General features: G+C 38.3%; 1 protein-coding gene across 28 annotated transcripts in view; it reads left to right on the top strand.

The window, feature by feature from the left end:
- The window catches only part of Celf2 (CUGBP Elav-like family member 2), a 533080-nt gene that overhangs the window by 371152 nt on the left and 140270 nt on the right, over positions 1-21658 (top strand). The gene's annotated exons all lie outside the window — the stretch shown is intronic.

Below are 21658 nucleotides of genomic sequence, written 5' to 3'. Positions count from 1 at the left end.
CAGCAGGCTTCTTGTTATCTAGTTTTTCTATCTTAAATTAACCCATTTCTATTAGTCTGTAAGTTGCCAACATGCCTCGTGGCTTACCAGTACCTTACATCTCGCTTGTCATGGCAGCAGCTGGCAGTGTCTCTCTTCCTCAGCCTTCCACCTCCCAGAATTCTATTCTCTGCTTGTCCCGCCTATACTTCCTGCCTGGCTACTGGCCAATCAGTGTTTTATTTATTAACCAATCAGAGCAGCACATTTGACATACATAACATCTCACAGCAGACTTCTGTGGAATAAAGTATAAAATGTTGTAAGGCCATTGCTCAGTGAAGAACTTAGTATGTGGTGGGAACTAGATAAGCATAGTTAAAAAGTAGAAGAGGAGAAGAAAGTAACAAGAAGAAAGCAAAAAGCATAATACCTGACTTTGTAAGCTGGATAAACTGTGAAATAATGTTTATGTAGGGAAATCTTGAGTGCTTTAATTGTGTTGCTAGGAATACACAATTGAAGTAATTATCTTTAATGCTTATAAGATTGTGGTAGAGTCAAAAGATGAGAATACTCAGATAAAGTCAGTGATCTCTTGAGAAAGAGTATAAAGTGCGACAAAACAATTGTTTTCTGATTCATAATCAGGGACTATAAAGGAGCTCATTTAGATTCCAAGCTTTAAGTCACTATTCCAAATTCTTGATCCTACTATTCCTGACCTTAAAGATAGCAGACTCTTTCAAAGCCATTACATGCCCATTTATTTTAGCTCAGATTTCCATGGGCATCCTATTAGTAACATAGATCTTAGGATACATTCCACTGCACACTGGACTGTTTAGTGTTGTACTATATTTACTATTGCACTATAATTTTTAGGTTTACATTTGTCATTGACAAACAGACTTTATGGTTTGTACAAAATTAACATTACAACTCAACTATCAACTACAATGTTATTTCTTCTGAGTCAGATTTCATTGCTTATGCCAGTTATTTGACTAGCTTTCACACAACCTCTCTTACTGCCAGCTGTATCTACTTTTAAAAATAATGGGTTGGTTTTACAGCTATGTTCTGTGCCCAGTAGAGGAAGTTCACTGACTTTCATAGCAGGAATCTCAAAGAACCATAGCTCTCAGTAATGAACACAGTCATTTCCAGAGGCTGGGTTTTTTTTCCCCCACTTGCACCTACCCAGAATCTCCACTGCTTTCAGAAGCCTGTACAAGATAGCTCACTTGGGGGGGAGATACTTCTTACAGAAACCACAACACTGAGAGGGAAGTAAATGTGTTAACAATTTTGATAGATATACTTCTCTAAAAACACATATTGCTAGTACATCCCCTCCAAGAAGATTTGAATTGTGTTTAGTAGGAAAATATTATAATAATTGATAGTAATTCAGAATAGGCCCTATATTTTATACACACACAGTGGGTATTGTTGCATAAGAAAAGAAATGTGGCTACTCTTTTTCACTTTCTTCAATGCTTTTGAAGGTTCTTCTTTAAATCAGGTTAGTTCAGTGTTTGTTTTCTTTATGTTTATATGTTAAAATGTTTAAAAACAATATGAGGTTTTTTAAAAGAAACTATAAATGAAATGCTTGCATGTGGTGTACACTCCTCTGCTGTGCTAGAAGTACATGTCCCCTCTCCCTTCGTGAAGAGAGCGAAAGCAGAGCAAGCAGGCCAGTCTCACTGTTGAGATGGAGTCACAGACTCCAGGGGGCAAAACAGAAACTAAACGTTCAGGTTGGCTGGTTGTTAAGTCTTTCATGAGATACTCATAAGAGATTACATTTTATAATGAAGGACCCTCTTTCCCTTCTCCTTAGGATTCCTTAATAACTTGTTCATTTGGGGTGCTGATACTAGTTAACCCAGGACAGGCTAACTGTTGTTTCTAAAATATTTCCCCTGACACTATAATGAAAGCTGCTGAGAGGGTGGTAGGAGCTGCAGTCTCCATTAATCTCTGAATAAAGTTGACATGTTCTAGCAGTGGTCTTAGAAGACAACCATTGTGTGACTAATAAAGCACAGCCTAATTAAAACAAATAACAAACAAACAAACAAACCCAGAGTTCCTAAGTGGGAAAAATGAGAAGCACAAAGTTTGGCTCTGAGAGCTGTTTCCGTATCACCTGCCACATGCCCTCTGGCTGGCTGCCCTGCGGCTTGGTGCTTTAGTAAGCAACCGAGTTAGGCAGGAAAAGTAAGGGCAGTTTCCATGCCCAGTCACCACTCCTCTGCCAACCAGGCTGCTGAGTGTGAGATTCTCTTTGTGAAGTGGACATCTGTCAAATGGGAGCTGGACTGTGACTACCAGTTCATTTTACAGAGGCCACCATACAGCTGCCAGATGGTGACAGGCCTTAGCCGATTTTGTGAGTCCAGTATGAGTTGTATTTGACTCGAGGAGTGGAAAGCGTACCGTCTTTCTACACGCCCGTGGCTCTTCAAAGAAAATGCTTCCAGAAACCAAGGCTTTAGTCTGATCTGTGTAAAGGAAGAAAAAAACTTAAGGAAAGGTAATGAACAAATATACCACATTTTAAAATTGCTTCTTTCAGGTGTTTCTCTTCACTTTATTGTACTCTAACCTGTGTCTAGGAGCACTGCTTTTAAGCCAACATGTCAGGCTTTTGTGCCTCAGGTTAAGTTCCAAGACAAATATGTTTGTGACAGTTTAAGAGGCAAAACAATAGCATCAAATGGCAGAATTGGATTATTTAATCTGGGCTAGTTATGAGTTGGCTGGCCAGCCATGTGTCATCAGGACTGGGATGCTTGGGCGATAAGGAAGGGACTCTGGCTCTGTGGCTCCCTTTCCCATACATCAGCTGAAGGAGCTGCATGAGAGTGACTAAAACTATGGTCGGGCTGCCCTAGCAACACAGAGTGCTGTGTTGACAATACTCCATCCCGTGTTTGCAATGAAAATGCTGTATTTTTAGAACACTTCAAAGTCAGGAAACCGTTAAACCATACTGCATCCTTTTTTGCCCTCCAGCAACTTCCCCCCACCCCCTCCCATGAAAATTTACCCTATTTTATAGAAAAGGAACCTGAAACAAAGATTAAGTGGTATATTTGAACAAAGTTTATAATCCCAGGAAAATTTGTTGATCTAGTCTTAAAATCTAGCACACCTTTCAGAGTAATTTTTAATGTCCCTACTTCTTTTACCTAAACCATGTGTGTTCCATATGACCTTGTTCTAAACCTTTATATTGTATATAAAGTTCAAAAGCCAGCTTAGCCTCCATTTTTTGTTCCTGGCATTTGTTCAAATAAAAATAGACATATAATATTATACTGTTAAAAAAAATCAAAGCTCCATGAACACTTTGAAAATCATTTTGCATTTCTAGTACTTATTTTCATAAATATACTTCATACAGCTCCCTTATATTACTTGTTGGAAGAATGTCTTTTGAATCTCAAAACTTTCTATGCCTAGATCAATGCCTAAAGTGAAGGAGACATTCAAATTTCACTGAAAATAGGAATGAGTAAAGTAAGCTCTACTTTGTGATTTAGCACTAGCTTATCCATTTTTACAGTTGATTCTCAGCAAGCAGGCACATGTTTTTGTGTATTCTGTGCACTTACTTTGCTAACCTTATATGATAGGCAGTGTGTAGTATCCTGGGAATACAAGGGCAAAAGGTATGGTCCAGATCCACAGACCCTCAAAAGTCTTCTAGAGGTAGGAGTAGAGTGTACAATTGCATAAATGTGTGTGTGCCTCCGTGTGTGCGCGCACACGTGCAAACTTGTGTATCATAGGAAAAGGAACTGTAACATCCCCCTTTTTTTTTTAAACTCCGTGGCTCAGTAAATAGTAAGAATAGTAATGTACAAATCAGAGGAAAGAACATTAGGACTGTTCTTCTTACACAGGATCTTGTTCAGTGTGTACAGTATCTTACCAGATACATACTAAAATAGCCCAGGCTGGCCTCAAACTCACAAAGATCCACTTGCCTCTGCCTCCTGAGTACTGGGATTAAAAGCATGTGACACCACCCGGCTAAAAACCGTACTTTTAATAGTAGAACTTAGAGGTTACTGAGAAGGCTGCACCTGACCTCCACCCTCAGCATAGCTACAGGAAAAGAAATGTTCATTCTAGGGCTGGCAAGATGACTCCCTGGTTAAATGTGTTTGCTTTATAAGCCTAGTGACCTGAGTTTGATCTGCAGGATCCATGTAAAAGTGGAAGGAGAGAACTGACTCCACAGAGTTGTCCTCTGACCTCATCATGCATGCCATGGTATGCATGCCACACACAATTTTTTTAAAAGAGGTTTGCTCTGTTCCCAATCCTGATATCTGTCAGCACCCTAAATGTACAGAACTGAGGTATTTCTTATCTGTGGTTCTATTTATTGGCCTGTTTATAGCCCTCAGTCACTTGGGGCCAGAAGAAACAGACTAACCAAAATGTGAAAGCATTTTATAAATTATTGAACATGGTATACATTTGATATCTGGATAATGCTCTTTACTAGTTTAAGTTAATCTCTGTGCCATATTTAGTTTCTGTTTCTATGGTATGGATTTGAATGATGGTATTTGTCTAATATTAATTGACTTCTAATCCCTGATAAGTCACCTCTCTGTGACTTAGAATAAGCTACTTGGCTTCTCCTTGCCTTGGCTTCCTAATCTATAAACAAAGCCACATGGGGTTGTTACACAGATTAAGGGAGGTCCTAATTTAGTGTACTCATTGATGTCTCTTGTACAGGAAGCTATTAGTCCAGAGGAGGAAGCTTATGGACAGGGTAGGTGAGAATAGCCTTTGTTCAAAGCAAATTGGCCTTTCAGTAAAAGCAGTCCTCGGTGTCATGGCAGTAATTGTAGCACTGATACTTACAGACTAACTGTTCCAGGTCCATACCTGGATAATGCCAGAGGCCTACTAGCTCTTTTCTTATTACGTATTCTCACAGAAATATCTAGGGCACTTTGTATCTCTCCCCATGCCTAGTGTTTGCTGCATTGTGCTGCATTTATGTGTGCACTTTTTTCTGAACTTTAAGTTTCTTGCTATGAGAGGTCATTTTATCTAAAGTTTCTTGCTATCAGAGGTAATTTTATCTATTTGATATTTATATTTGTTTATTCATTCATTTTTTCCCCTGAAGCAGTGTCTTGTATCTCAGACTGGCCTTGAACTCAGAATCTTTCTGCTTAGCCTCCTAAGTACAGAAATCACAGATTTTCACCATCACATCCAGCTGGGGCTATTTTAGTTCATCAGTACATTTAGAACTTAATACAGTGGCTTCAAAGAGTGATAAACATTTGTAGATTGAGCAAATGTAAATCATTGCAGAGAGAGAAGTGTTTCATCCCACCAGCTTATCTTCTGTCGTTTCATGTTTAAAATACAGTACCCATTGTATTCCTGGTTTGAGTCGACTGATGGGCACTCTATGGAGCATGAAATAATATTGTTTCAAGTGAAACAGCAAAGTAAGGAAATCATTTTAGGGTGTCACTGTAGTGTGAAGAGCTCTGACATTTAAAATGAAAGGAAGAAAGGAGAAAAACAATTCACTGTGTAGTCAGGATCTCTTCCCATCTTAGGCTCTGAGCCCTCTCAGCAGCATGCTCATCTGAAACCCTGCCAGGCTTACAGATGTTTCCTTTGGCTCTGGTGTGAAGAACCACACTAACTTCTCAGGAAAAATTCTATTCTGGTAGGGACTGATGGAAAAGGGAGGCAACCACAAACAGAAATGACCTCGTGGTTTTACCCGTTTCTAGTTTCTTAGATCCTGTGGTGTGCACACTGCCTTTCTCCTTTGAGTTTTCATACATTACTCTGCTCACTTAGTACCACTAATCCCTGTATGAGGCTGTGAAAACCCTCTTTGCTGAGTGTATGTTTGGAACTGTAGGATGGTGGTGTGCTTTGTCTCAGGGTGTGATCCTAGAAATTCCTTGAAGGTCATGTGTAGGTGAATGAACTCTTTGAGACTTCAGAGTTGTATTTTATTTGTTTGTTTGTTGTTGGTTTGTTTTTCTTTGAGAATTTGCATTGTGACACACAGAGTCAAATTGTTTTCAGGGATAAGAGAGGAAAGAAATGAGAAATGAGAAGTATGAAGTTGAAATAATTATGTAGAATCCTAACGTAATCTCTAGCCTGTCATGTCTCATTGCAAATTTTAACTGTTTCTGGGAATTAGATGTTCTGTTAGCAAATGCCTTTGCATACACTTCCTTATGTTGTCCTTGTTTATAATAATAGCCACTTCATGTCAGCTCCTCTCATGGTCATGGAGTTATCTTTCCCTCCTGCTTCCTTGCCTTCAGTCTTGAATTCTGGCCATTCTGATCACTGCAACTGCTCATTCTGGTTTCCTATAGCACTTCAGTAGTCTTTACAATGACCTTTTTTAAAAAACAATTATTTTTGTAATATTGATAAGCAGTAAGCATCACATACTTAAAGTCTAAAATGTGGTTAAGTTGCAACATACATGTATACCTGTGAAACCATCACTACCATCTCAATAATATACATATTTCTCGGTATCTGATAGCCTCTTCAAGCTATTTGGAATTATCACCACCACATGCATACATACACAGCACACTAATTTGTTTTCTGTTCCTATATATTGTTTTTTATTTCCTCAAATTTATTATAACACTTATAATACATCATGTACTTATTTGGGGTCTGGATCTTTTACTTAATATTCTTATTTAAGTCCATATTAGTAGTCAGTAATTCTTTTGAATTAATATTTTCCTTTTCCTTGCTGAGTACTATTCCACTGATTGGATATATTCAGCATGTATTCATTGTTGTTGTTGCTGCCACATGTGTTCATTTTTGTTGTTGTTGTTGAGTCTCACTATGTAGCGTGGCTAGCCCCAAACTCATAGCCTCAAACTGCCTGCTGAAGCCTCCTGAGTGCTGGAACTAATGGTGTGCACTACCATGCCCAGCAACATGTGTATTCATTTTTATCAGATCTCCTCTTTTTGGTTTTTCGAGACAGGGTTTCTCTGTGTAGCTTTGCGCCTTTCCTGGAACTCACTTGGTAGCCCAGGCTGGCCTTGAACTCACAGAGATCCGCCTGGCTCTGCCTCCCGAGTGCTGGGATTAAAGGCATGCACCACCAACGCCTGGCCAGATCTCCTCTTTTTGATAGCTTATGACCATATTTTTAAGCTCTTATTAAGTATTCAAACACAAATACTTGTAAGATTGTGTTTTTCTCCTAGTGTATGTCTGCAAGTAGAGTGACTATATAGTAAGTTTATATTTAGCTTTTCAAGAAACTAAGGTAATTATACCCTTTTACACTCCTACAAGCTCTGCATGTTTCTTTCTCCACATTCTTGTCAACACCTGGTATAATCTGTATTCTTAATTTTAGCTCTTTAGTATGGGTGTAGTGGTATATGCTATTGTGGCTGTAATTTTCATTTGCATCATGACTAAGGGTGCTAAGAATTTTTTCGTGTGTTGGGGATCATATATATATGATCTTTGATGACGTGAGTTCAGACCTTTTTCTTATTTTTAATTGTATTGGTTCTTTTTTTTTTTTTTTTTTTTTTGAGAGCTATAGACACACTCTGACTTCAATATATGTGTCTGTGCCACTATTACCCCTTTAGGGTTATCATGCCATGCTGATCATTGTAGTTTATAGGTGTCATAGCTAGGTAAGACTGTGTCTCAGGTGCAAAGTGTCTACAGCAACACAGCCTTACCTTCCACCTCTGGGGAGCAACCAATGGGCAGTAAGATACCCTGACCAACAACTCCAAAGAGGGCTTCTTAACACCTGGTGTTGAGGTTTTGGTTAGGTGATTTTGGGCTCTCAGAGGGAACATTATCAGCACAGATGAGAAATTTTCATTTAAGTTGTATACATATATTTATACAGACTTATTTGTATTACAGGGTTTGCTTGTTTATTTTGGGGGGCTTTAGGGGAATAATTGATAGTATGACTTTCTCAGACACACTGTTATTTTACTCTCCTTCTGTATTTACCCCCTTTCCTCCCTAAATTACCCCCTTTTCCCATGTCCCCATAGCTATTCCTCTCTTGATTCCCACCCTGACAATGGTCCATTTTACTTTCCTGGTTTCTGCAGTTACTTAAGTTATATTATTATATCTGAAGGTTTGGAGCTAGGCACCTCCAATGAGAGAGAAAATACAAGGTGTGTCTTTCTGGATCTTTGTTACCCCACTCAATATGATCTCTTCTAGTTCCACAAAATTGCCTGAAAAGTAAATGATTTCATTTTTCTTTACAGCTCAAGCGTGTATATATACAACATTTTTATTATCCACCTGTTGTATCAGTTAAAGGACATTTGTTTCCATTTCCTAGCTGTTGGGAATTAAAGGAACAGTAAACATGGCTAAGCAAGTATTTGTGCAGTAGGATGTTGAGTCCTCTGGCCATATGCCAAGAAGTGGTACAGCTAGATCATATGGTAGACTTGTTTTAGCCTCTAAGAGTTCTCCACACTGATTTCCATAGCAGTTGCACCAGTTTGCAGTCCCACCATAATGACTGAGTTTGAGTTATACTGTGTCTTGGTTTGCATCTCTTCATTTCTTGTATTTGGAAGTTCATTGAGCTTTTTAGATGTTTGAGTTTATAGTATCCATCAGTTTGGCAAGATTTCAGCACTCTTTTAGTACTTTGTACTGCCTCTTTCTTTCCTTGGAGATTCCAGTCTCATATACTCTGTGACTCACTGATTTGCTTATCTTTTGATGTTTGTTTTTAAGGGTCTTGTTTTCTCTGTTTGATTTTCATATGCAGATAAGTATCTTTTTCTGGGCAATATTTAATCTGTCTTTAATCCTATTCACTGTCCTTTTCTGTCAACATAGTTTTTAATCTTTAAAAAAAAATCCATTTTGAATCCTTTTTAAATTCTGTTGTCTCATTTTTGAGACATCCTGAATATATAGGTAATAACTTCTTTAAGTCTTTACTATTTCTAATGTCTTTATTATTTTTTCCATTCTAAAGTTAATCCTTCCTGAGTTCTTGTCTCAATGTACTATGGATTACAAGTTTTTCTAAACCGGTAAGAAGGCACTATTTTGAGCTTTTAAACTTTTTCATTTTTTCCCCCAATTCTTATTTCTTGAGACGAGGCCTCAAATTCTTGCTCCTGCCTTTCCTTTCCTCCTCCATCCCACATCACAGGCATGAACCGCTGTGCCCGGGGAACCGTGGGTCGCTTTGCCTGGTTCTTTTCCTTGGCTGTGGTAGCTTTTTCGTGCAGTGCATTGACCAGAACTCTGTAAACATGAGACGGGGCCTTCTAAGGATCTCTGGAGTTCCTTTTATGCAGCTTGATCCTTGAATTCTAATTCTCACTACTACACTCAGCTCCACATCCTCAAGTCTGGGAAGCCAGAGAGTTCCACTCAGCCTCCAACTTGTGTGTTGTGACCTGGTTACTTCAGAGCAGTAAGCTGTGTTCAGTCTGGAGGGCTCGCCACCTGTGCTAGAATCAGAGTCTGCCCATACTGTTTCTTATCCCTGCTTCTTTTCTCACAAGTTTGGCCAATCTGTCCAGGGGATAAATGGATTATCAAAGAGCAGTCATGGGCATGAACTTGGTGGCCCCCCATTGCTAGCAAACACAGCCAGTTCCCTTAGTGGTTTTATTCCAGGCCATTCATAAACCACTTTTTTTTTTCTTTAATTCTCCTGGTATTGCTGATTTTGTACAGATCTGATACCTAGAATTCCTGCACTTTGGGTCTGTTGACCTCTCACCTTCCTTCAGGATTTAACCATTTCCTACTAAATGTGAGCAAATCTCCAACTTGAAAATGACTCCTTCTTTATCCACACTCCTCAAGTTTTATGTATAGCTAATTCTATTTAGCCTGTCTTAACGTGTTTATGCACATGTCTCATTTCCTTTCTCTAGAAATCTCACATGGATGTGATTTACATCTCATTTACACGTGGTTAAAAATAAACGATGTATATATAATAGTGAATACCTACAGGTTCACTTAGTATACTTGCTCCAAATTGAAACTGGACAGTTGAGTAGATATTGATTAAATCTTAGCTCAATGATAATGAATGGTTTAGACTGAAAGTCAGTGGCAAGATAGAATTAACTCTGTAGGATGTTTGGATTCCACTTCTATCTTCTCTGGGTAGAGCCCTTCTGTGCCTCAGTTGTCACATAAGATCACTCCTTTCCCTTTGAATGAATGAGCTTTGAAGGCAGAGATTTTTGTTTGCTATCTTTGTATTCCTTCAACCCAGGACTGTACCATTCAATAAATGGAGTTTAATCACAGCAGTAACTCTCAGTGGGAGGTATTAGCAAAAGAATAATGCTTGCTTTCTTTTCTTTTCTTTCTTTCCTCCACAAAGTAAGCAATACCCAAGAAGCAGTTAGGATCATTTTTTTTCTTCTAAAGTCCTTTTGAAATACTGAAAGTATCCAGAGAAGGAGAAAGCATGGAACTAGATTCTGATTTCCAATGGACATTGAGTGTGTGATCTCATTTGGAATGATTCCAGTTATAGGACATATGTAGATGCATTAGTCAGCTTTTTGTTACTGTGACATACACCAAAGATAATCAGCTTACTAGGAGAAAGGTTTATTTCAGCTCACAGTTTTGGCAATTTCAGTCCATGATCGGTTGGCACCATTGTTGTTTGGCCTATGGAAGAGGTGTCACATGAGTATTGGAAACAAGTGATGGGAAAAGCTCGTGCACTTCGTGACAAATGTGAAGAGGAGGAGGAGGCAACCCCATCTAAAAATGGTGTAACTTCTTCATCATTGAGCCCCACTTTTAAAGTTCCCACTGCTACCTAAAGTGCTATGGGCTGTATAGCACTGTAATAAAATGCAGAGAAAGGCAATTGGGAGTGCGAAAGGGAGGAAAGAAGAGGGAGTTTTGTATGAGTTATGAAGGTTCAGTGAGAGAAAATGTAGAAGGGCTGAAAATGGATGGTGATTATGATTGAACAAGAGTGTCACCATCAGTAGTACCACTGAACTGTACCCTTAAAATTACCTTACTATACTTATTTCAGTAAAAGGGAAAAAAAACATTGAAGTCCTAGCCAAGTAAATCTGAATTTAATTTCTAATCACCCAATTAAACAGACTGTTTATTTTCTCTGACTCAGTTTCCTCATCAACAAATGTGGCCTAATATATTGAACATCACACTGTAACACAGTGTATGTTGGTAAGTACTCAGTGAGTTCTTTCTTTGTCGGCTTTGTAGACAAAGTTCTGTTACTTAGACAGTTCAGTCCAGGTGTGGACTTAAAGAGTAAAGGATCAAGGGTGGTGACCTTTAGATGGGTAGTGATTAGTTCATCTGAATCAATAAATGTGAATGCCTCCATCCTCAAATGTATAAGGGGCTCCATCCCACCACAGAACCCTACATCTAGTCTTGGGATACCTGGGCCTAGAGGATTCTGTGAGTTGTGTCTCCCGTTGCAGTGGAAGAGACCAGCTTGTACAATAGGAGGTGATCCATCAGTATGGTAGTCTGCAGGGGTACAAAATCAGACTACTGTCTTGAAATCTGAAGTCACTGAGCCCTGAGACCCTGGGTTGGTCTTCTGCCTGGCATTATGTAAGTGTGGCCTTCCCAGGTACATACTCCATAGTTGCTTCTTGGACAGTGGTTAGACTCTCAGTAGCATTAAATTTAAGCTCTTTTGTCAGTGAAAGTGTTCATTTAGTTGTTGTTCCATTTGTGTGTATATCTTTGCACCCAATGGTTACCTGAAGTCTGATAGTAGATGAGGGAGGGAATATGTGCTAATGTCTGCATATAAATACAGTTTGTTGGGTTTATATTCTCCCTCTGCATCCCTCTGTCAGTTTTACTTCTTAGTAACCTGACAACACCGAGAATTTCCCTAGGTTGTTGCAGTTTGCCCAGAAGAGCCAGTTAGCAGTGAGGGCTGTCACCTGCTCATCTCTGGCTGTTCATCAGTTTTAAGGAGCCAGCTGTCCCACCTGTGCAGCTGTGCGGCCCCTCGGGCTGGAATCTTGTCAATCTCCTAACCACTAAGTAGTGTTTAGTCACGGTTGAGATGCACCTCTTCCAGTATACTCTCACAGTACTCCAGCAAGCGGCGCTGAGGAAGCCCTGCCTCCAGAATTCCTGTCTGATTTTGTCCTTGTGCAGTTGGGAGTTAGAAAAAGTGATGCAGTCACTTGAAAACAGCAGCCAGCCACACTGCTTGCTTTGCTCTGGTAGCATTACAAAGCACAGATGTTGTTGATTCCCAAGAAGCCATTTCTCATGTGCTAATGAGTAGCCTGGCAAAAATGTGCCACTATGCAACTGACCATTTGAGGGAGAGGGAGGTGTCAGGTGCTAATACTACCACGTACGAGATTGCATAAGAGTTGGTTTCCATGGAAGTCAGTCACTTTACTTGTTCACCTCATTTGTAACTACTGTCCTGTGACCAGCTGTCATAACAATAACAGTTGAGCCTGTTATTTTGGAAACCAGTTAGGGACTTTGAGATGGGATCCAGAGAGTATCAGCCCACTGTGTAGTCTGCAGTATATGGTCCACCCTTTCAGAGATCTCTTATCACACATTTGATATGAAATTCAAATTAGATGCTTGGAGCAGGAGTTTTCAATCCTTCTGTATTCTAGAATCACCTAGAGAAGTTTAAAAACAAAAACCCTGCCATTAACCTTCATGAATTCTGATTTAATTCCTCTACATAAGGACCCAGGTACATCTGAAGGTCTTCAGGTGATTCTAATGTACAGCTAGAGTGGAGTGAGACCAAAGAAGAAATAAGAATGCTTGGCTACAAAGGAGCAGTGTTTTCTGGACATAGTAGGGCAGTTGTCCATATGGATTCACAGCAGTGAGACAGCTTACACAGACCTGTGCAAGCTCAGGCCAGACAACAGTCTAGTGTAGAAAGGGAAGGTGGTTATTGCCAGATGATAGATGCTGGAAGAAGAGTCAGCTTTTTGTAAGGGTTTGGCCCCTGTTGGGCTGACCACCCTCAAATGAAAGCGATCCATCTGAGAAGATACAGACTAGAGACAGCACTGTACTTGATGGTGGGGGGAGGGCAGAACCCAAAGTTGGGTGAGTCGGGAGGGAAAATGGGTCTGGGAGGACTTAGAAGGGAGTGAATATGATCAAAATACATTCTATGAAAGTCTTCAAGAACTCAAATCAAGAGAAAGGGCTGCTTGACTATGTTTAGTTGGATATGACTATCATTACATTTTCCATTCCTCCTCTCTTAAAGGTATTATAATCATTGAAGACTTTTTTTTCCCATACCATTGTTACATCAGATTGTTTTTAATGAAAATTCACCAGTTCAGTTTCACCGGTTTGAAAACACACCCACAAATTCTCAGCCTTTCCTTCAGCTTCCAAGAGTATCTCTGTAGGAGATACCCTTTTCCCTGGGAGAAAAAAGGGGGACTTTTGTGGACTGCTGCCCCCGCCAAAAAAATTACTTACAGGCAGTAATTTCTTCTTGGTTGGAAAACCTTTAAGAGCTCTTTCAAGGAGGAGATGCCCGATATAAGGCTGCAAGGGGTGGGGTGAGAGAAGAACAGCTTTGATGGAAGGGGTAGTTTCAGTCTTATAGCTCAGTGTGGGGGAAATCACAGATTTATGTGAAGAGAGCAACTCAGAAGTTTCAATAATTATGTTTAAATGGGTACAGAGGAAAATTTTACCACAAACTGAGTTAACTAAAAAGGTTCTCTGTACCAGGAGGTAAATGAATTAATGGTAAGTTCTATATGCTACTGCTCTGACATTCTGTCTGGGCTAATGCAGTCTTCAGCCAAGGACTCTTAGTTGTTGCATGTGGAAGAAGGAGTAAAGGACTGAAGTCAAACCTGTCTCCTGGTCCATTTTTTCGTATAATAGATGATACATGTTAATAGATGATACATTTCTTTCACTGCAAGAAAATAATAGTGCAGTGAAATAGAAGAATATAAACTTTTCAGACATCAATTTTCTGAAATGTTTTGCTAATAGGGTTCATTCCCAACAAATTCTAAAATATGTGTTTTATGTGTTCTTCATTTATAAATATACAAAGAATGAATTCTCAGAATTGGAGAAATGCTAACCATTTCATAAATGAGTTTCTAAGTCAGAACTAAGATTCTCATAGGTTAAATAGTGATCATAGCTAGGAATTTCATGGATCAGGACTTAAGTTTATTAACTCCTAATCTTAAAATACTCACTTTAGTACTTTTTCTATTTTGTATTTAAGTTTGGGTTTTGTTGTTTAGGTTTGAATTTTGGGTTTTTGTTTGTTTGCTTGCCTTTGTTTAAGTGGTTAGAGATAAAAAAAAATTAATTGGGGTTCATTTTCAAGTAAAAAAATGGGAAATTTAAAATGACAGTTTTAGCTTTTTTCTCAATAACCAAAAAGTTGATTTATACTTGTACATTGTTCTAGCCCTATAGAAGAAATCAGTCCTTTTTTTCCAAAATGTGTCTTAAAACGTGTAAGATTCAAATATTAACAGTAGAAGGGAAGAAGAGTAAAGTAAACTACATACAGAAAAGATTGCCTGGCCTTTAAATAAACCCTTACTAGCCTCACCATTGTTATTATTAATGAAGATCATTGCATGTTAATGTATTTGGCATTTTATTATAACTGTAGGTATTAAATTGTAACAGGAATTCAGTTAGGAGTTTCTCAGTGTGAAAATTCAGTTAGGAGTTTCTGTATATGGAAGGTGATGATTTATATGGAAGTTTCTATATATGGAAGGTCACAGACATCAGTGGGGAAGCTCAACTCCATTTTTAAGTGCTGTCTATTTCACGGGAAGTAGCTAACCTCTGTGCTTTATATAGCCATCTGGGTTATCAAGATATGCTAGCTCTTTGTCTGATAAGGTATAGTCAGGAAGGCAGGGACATGAACTTGTACTTGATTAGACCCAGCTCATAATTAAAAATTTAGTGAACCACTTTTAGGTATCCTATGATATTAATGCCATCTCATTATAATGAGGATAATAGGAGTATTCCTTGTAGAGTTAGGGTTTTGAAGTGCCCTTTTGGAAACTAGAGGTCCATGATACTTGTTGTCAGTGTTCAACTATGAACTTAAACTCATCTTTTATCTTGCTTCTAGGTGTAACAATATTTCCTTCTGTTAAAACAGACTAATGTCACAGTGGGCACTTTTACTGTCCTTTTCCTAGATATCCCAAAGTGCTTTCTAAGTGTGCTGATTGATTTTTGGCTCATTTTCCTGTGCAGCAGATAACAGAAACACAAGAGGCATCAGGGAGGAGATTTTGTGTACCGTGGGTCATTTCCAGAAGGCAATGTGGTATCTACTAACACCTACTTTTGTGCCTTTGCTACAGGAGGTCATTATCTCCTTAAACCATGCTATGTTCCATTTCTTTTTATTCTTTAGTATTCACTAATCATCGGACTTAAACGGCATTCTTATCCATACCAAAAGCAATGCTTGTAGAAAGGAGTGTCACTCACAGAAACATGGACAGGAGAGAATTTGTGTTTAAAGTTTAGAATAGTATCTAATTGGAATAACAGAAATTAATTCACCATCATTTTGGTGCTATAAGCCAAGATCTGTTGGCAGGCCTGAATATCCAAGTTGCATGCTTACTGGAGAAGGAGGGTAGGGACAGTAGTTAAGCAGTGATCACCAGCCTAGTAATAGTTTATGTGAACTAACATTGGTGTACTGTTCATCATTTATCTTTTGGTACCTTTATCCACATTGCTTTGCATTATAGCTGTGCCAGAGAGTAGGTGGAAAAATAGCTCTATTATTAACCTAAATTGAAAACATAATGGCTTTTTGAATGTCTTCATTCACAGATGATGTCACACAAGTATCTTTATAAACGTTCTTTGTTTATGTCCCTGATGAACACCTAACAAGAAAAAAAATTAGTCCCTAGAGGATTATTTTATCATTTATATTTGCATATAGTTTGCATTCATAATTGGGCTACATTCATTTGTTGGCAACTATATATTATAATCTATCTGTGAGTGGGTAATTTAGAGCATTTAGACCAGTCATCACACAGTAGCCCTGAGAAGCACAAGAGAGTTGTCAACCCCTTTTCAGGAGGACAAAAATGAGGCGTGGTGAGAAACCTGCTGAAAGCTGCTTAGCTTCTGCTGTCACCGTGGGTTTTCTGCCGCGAAAGCGTGGATCCCTGTTTGATAAGACCTAACATCTGAAAGGAATCCATCTGTGAATAGGGCATTTTCACATCATTCTGGCCCAGAGAGAAGGCAGAATAGGGTTTAGTATCCTCATTTCTCACAAAAAAAGGAATCTGTAGTCCAAATGCTTTGGTGATTTGACTCATCTGTGAAAGTAGGACTAAGGCCTCAATAGGTCTTGAGGCCTGTGCTCTTTCTGCTACACCTGGGAGACTGTGGAATCAGGACCCTTCCATTCTAATACACAATACCCTCCTGAATAAAAAGGCTACTAAGTAGCTTTCATTTTATCTCAAGTTTCAGTTCCCATAGAATAAACAGATTCTAAGGTAACAAATGGTCCCTTATCAAATGTCACAGAGGAAAGAAAACAGTCATTTTCTCTGCTCTCAGAATACAGTGCAGTCACCAGGTTTTCTAATACCTCCAAATACTTCCACTGAAAGCAGTGGCTACCACATTCACTGGCCAGCTCCCAATGAACTACTTTTATTTTAAACAATACAGTGTGGAAGTAACACAGACAGTCCTTTGGGATGCCTTGCTTGATCGATGCAGTAGATTCTTACTTCTCTTTGATTTGCATAGTCAGTGGCAGGAGAAAGGGAAAGCACACTTACATCTTTAGTCCCAAAGGGGTATCTATCTGGTACTTAGGTGCATGTAGATAAAATCTGGTCCATTTCCTTCATGCTTAGTTTACTGTTACAATTTATTAGGTAGTTTTTAATTCGTTTATTTCTTCTTTGGTGTCTTTTTGATGCTGACAGTTTTACTAAGGAGGATATTTATTTGTTTTATTATTCCTTTAAAATGTATTCTTATGGCAGCTTTAAGGCAGTTGCAAAATACTATCTTTTTCGATGCAGAAGTTGGATTAACACTTACAGTAACTATCACCTGGTAACCAGACCACATATAACTGTCAACATTCACCACTGTTTTATTACTTTAAATCAAAATCAGCTAATATATGACTCTGTGGTTTTAACACTGTGGGGTTAATCTGGAACCTGCTGGTGCACATGAAATAATTATTTTATCTCCTAGTCTAAGACTGATGAAATGTTTAAAAGATGGCTGTGTAATCAATCCATTATCTTCTGGTGTTTCTGCTTTTTCTATTCTATGTGGCATTGTAACAATCTCAAAACTAATTACACTGCTGTAACTAACATGAGAGCCAAAGGTAGCAACTGATAAAAGTACATCTATCAGTTGCTTACCCAAATTGATAGTTCTATTTTGTTATCTTCCTCCATGAAAACACAGGGTTATGATCATCAGACCTCCCGGAAGCCCATGAGCTTAGAGCAAGTACTAAGAGACAGAATACTTAATCTATCACCAGTGTCTTTTTGTACCTTTGCTCTTTTGTTTTTAGATAAGCTTGATTAAGCTAGACTGTTATTCATTCATTTAGATATAGGTAGGCCCCCCTGGAATTAAGAATGCTGATGCTTACAGTTTTCATTTGTAGTGAAAGCAATCAAAAGATTCTAGATGCAAGATGTAGACTTCTAAACAAAATGTAGGCTAGTATTTTTAATACTCTACTTTCATAGACAGTTATGACTAAAAAAGAGACTTGTAAAGGAGAATTTAAATGGCTTGCTCTAGCATTTTCTACAAAGCTTATCTTTAAAACATCAAATTTTTTCATAAACTGTAGTCTCTGGAGATTATTATTCCTGTTTGCAGAAATGTTAGAAATAATCTGTATACTATTTTTAAATACTTTTACTAATCTTTGAGAATTTTGTACAAGGTATTTGATCATATTTATTTCCATTCATATCTCAGACTTCTCTCAGGTAATCTGTAGACTATTGCTGATATTTCAAGGAAGACCTGAGACTCACAAAGCTTTTATACAAAGGTTAGCCAGTTAGAGTACATGGACTGTTTTTGAACAGTAAGTACCACATGGGTTTTTCAGGCAACAAAGAAAGGAATACAATGAATTGCACTGTGTAGTAGTTCTGTTCTTACAGCCTCCAATGAGTTTGCTTGTAAAGTAGCTAGGAATTTCTTATGGAACAGAAGTTTGTGGAAGCTAAGAATAGGATTATGAGGAGATGTATGGCTATTCTTTTATAGGTGAAAATTTATCAAGGAAGAAATTGTTTTATTAAAACTCAAAAATATGACTTCTAGCACCAAACCCTTTAATTGGAAACTAGTTGGATGTTATTAGTTAAGATAGAACAAGATGTTTCTGTTTGTTTCTAGGATTCAGTTGCCAGTCATCTCTTACCTCCTTCTCTTTGCTACTTGAATATATAGCTAATCACTTTCAAACAGGCTTAGCCCTTCAGCCGTATACTTCTTGTGTCACAATTTGAGTATGAGCCATGCTTGCTATTGCAGCCTGACCAAAAAAGTACTAAAAGAAGATATCAAGCTCAGGCACATACAACATACACTGTCTGTATTTTCAATTTTATGTAGCTAACTTAGAAAGGAATTTAGATATTACCCCACATTCCCTGCCTTCCCAAGTATATCTTCTGGAAAAGATGATTTATTACAAGGAGTTTACTTGTAGTAAGTTACATGCAGACCCTCCAGACTCCATTTGAAGGGGAAAACATTCGGAAATTTAAAAGCTATTAGCAGACAAAGTTAGACTTGATGGGTGGAGTTTAGATGTTTTTAATGCCAACAAAATCTTTTCATTGTTTCTCCAAAGCAGCATAACTGAAAGAAGTCTTAGCATCAGATAAGGAGTATGAAGAAGACTAATGAGATGAAAACTATTCTGAGTCTTTAGGCTCTAGAATTTAGAAGTGCCCTAATTGGATGGCCTGAATTTCCTATCTGGGGACTTTCCAGAGAAGCCAACACCCAGATATTCCCTGGCATTGGTGTCACAAAACTGGGCCATGAGAGTATGTTCTGGATAATACCTTCTATAGAAGTAAATCTGGGTGCAGTTTTTAAGATTCTGGATTTGCAGTTGTAGTTGAGAATAATTGATGTTAAAACTCACCTAGACTTTCTAAATGCCATCGCAGTGGTAAGAAAACAGGCTTGTGAGCATAGACTCTTTGGGGTCACTGGAGGACTTATACAAATAGTTTTCAAGAAGCAAGTTGTCCCAGTGATTTCTATTCTTTTTATTTTAAGGATCACATTTATATGTGGATGTCTTTCTTATATTTTACTTAATTTTCATTGCAAATATTTTTCTTTGTTATGGAGTATATGATTCATAAAAGGCTAAGAATATCTTCTCTAGCAATGACACATTGTACATGAAATCCTAACCAATAAGAATAAAGAAAAATGATGATTTTTTAAAATATTTATTTGGTACAACTTCTCTTGCTCTTGATAGTTCTAATACTCTGTCATATATGGGCATATAGTTACATTCATGAATACTTTACATGGACTTCCAGACCTCCATCTGCTAGCTCATAATTTACCAGAAAAACAAACAAACAAACACATGAGCTATTGCTTCTTTCCTTTGCCCAATCATTCAAGGTTGCCTGAGTCATTTCTAGTCCAGACTTCTTTATATCAACCCCTGTACTTGCTGTACATCGGCCTCTCAGGCCTCCATGATCAGTTGAGACCACTAGTACTTTAGGGAAGCAGTAAAGGAAGGGAGTAGAGTTTAATGTGACCACTGGGTGAGCTTTTTTAAAAGTACTGGGCTGGAGAGAGGCCACAATAGCTAAGAATACTTGCTGCTCTTCCAGAGGACCTGGGTTCTGTTCCTAGCACCGACATGGCACTTATAACCATCTAAAACTCTAGTTCTAGGGGATCCAACACCCTCTTCTGGCCTCCAGGGTCACCAGGCATGCACATGGTACATAGATAAACATCTAGGCAAAGCACCCTTACACATAAAATAAAAAGTAATGATAAAAATAATTTTTAAATTCAAAATAGAAATGCTAACTGAAGGAATAAGTTGGGAAGAAAGGATAGAAATTAACTTTTGTATTTTTTTTTTAGCTAAATCTTGACTGCATCAATTTTTTTCCTTTAATCAAATGAAATTTAAGAATTATTAGCAATGAAAAAATGTTGGACATAATTACCAGGAAGCATATTTTCCTCTCAGGCTTATGAATTTTACCAAGTGGGTTTTTTTTAAGGATTTTCTCACCAAGATTATATAAATAACAGGTGAAACACATCAGTTTCTTTGTTCACACAACTTCTATGTACTTAAAATTCAAAAACCAAAATTTATCCTTACCATGTATTTGAAATAATAGCCATTTAGAATAGTCCCTAGAAAATATGCCAAGGTATGTGATGATCTATTCTGAGTTGTCATTATTTTACCATAAAGTTTTTTTTTCAGCCACCAGGCATTACATTAATGAGGATAAGCTAAACTCTAACAAATTGCATAACTTTTTGTTAGTATGAAGAATTCTGCATGGGTCAGGCCTGACAGTGTGTGCCTTTTATCCCAAACCTCAAGAGTCAGCTGCAGATGGATATCTATGAGTTCAAGGCCAGCCTGGTATACATAGTGAGTTCCAGGACAGGCAGAGCTACATAAAGAAACACTGTCCCAAAACAATAACAAAGAGTCCTGCATGGGTGCTTCTGGCTGATAGACAGCTTGCACCCCCCCCCCATGAATGAGGCTCCAAGGATCTAGGCATCTTTGTCTTTTAGCTGTGCCATCTCCATTCATGTGAAGGAAAAAGGTCAGTCATGTCTGTTCTATTAAAACCAGGTCCTGGGGCAGCAAATGTCACTTCTACTTGCATCCTCTATGTATGTGGCCTCATGCAAGGGACTAGCAAATGTGGTTTCTAGCATGTACTCTAGCCCTGCATTGTGGGGGGAAATGGGTTGGGTATTGGGTTTGGGTAAATGACAACCAGTATTCTCTGCCACAGGGGTTCTTTTTGGGTTGTTGTTGTTTGTTTTTCCTTTTAAAATAGTTATATATATATATATATATATATATATATATATATATATATATATCCTAGTTACGATTTCCTTTCCTCTTCTCTTCCCAGTTCCTTCCTACTTCCCCTCCTAATCCAGATCCACTCCCTTTCTATGTCTCATTAGAAAACAAACAGGCTTCTAAGGAATAATAATTAAAATATAATATAATTAAAGATAATAAGATAAAACAAAAACCAACAAATTGGAATTAGACAAGTAAAACAGAAGGAAAAGAACCCAAGAAAATGCACATGAGCCAGGCGGTGGTGGCGCATGCCTTTAATCCCAGCACTCGGGAGGCAGAGGCAGGTGGATCTCTGTGAGTTCGAGGCCAGCCTGGACTACCAAGTGAGTTCCAGGAAAAAGGCGCAAAGCTACACAGAGAAACCCTGTTTCGAAAAACCAAAAAAAAAAAAAAAAGAAGAAAATGCACATGAATCAGAGACCCACTAGTTCACACAGTCAGGAA

This window comes from Peromyscus maniculatus, chromosome 5 (assembly GCF_049852395.1).
Source record: "Peromyscus maniculatus bairdii isolate BWxNUB_F1_BW_parent chromosome 5, HU_Pman_BW_mat_3.1, whole genome shotgun sequence".
In the NCBI taxonomy this organism is placed as follows: domain Eukaryota; kingdom Metazoa; phylum Chordata; class Mammalia; order Rodentia; family Cricetidae; genus Peromyscus; species Peromyscus maniculatus.
The sequence above is the reverse complement of the archived record's forward strand: the minus strand, read 5'-3'. Positions and strand labels throughout refer to the sequence as shown.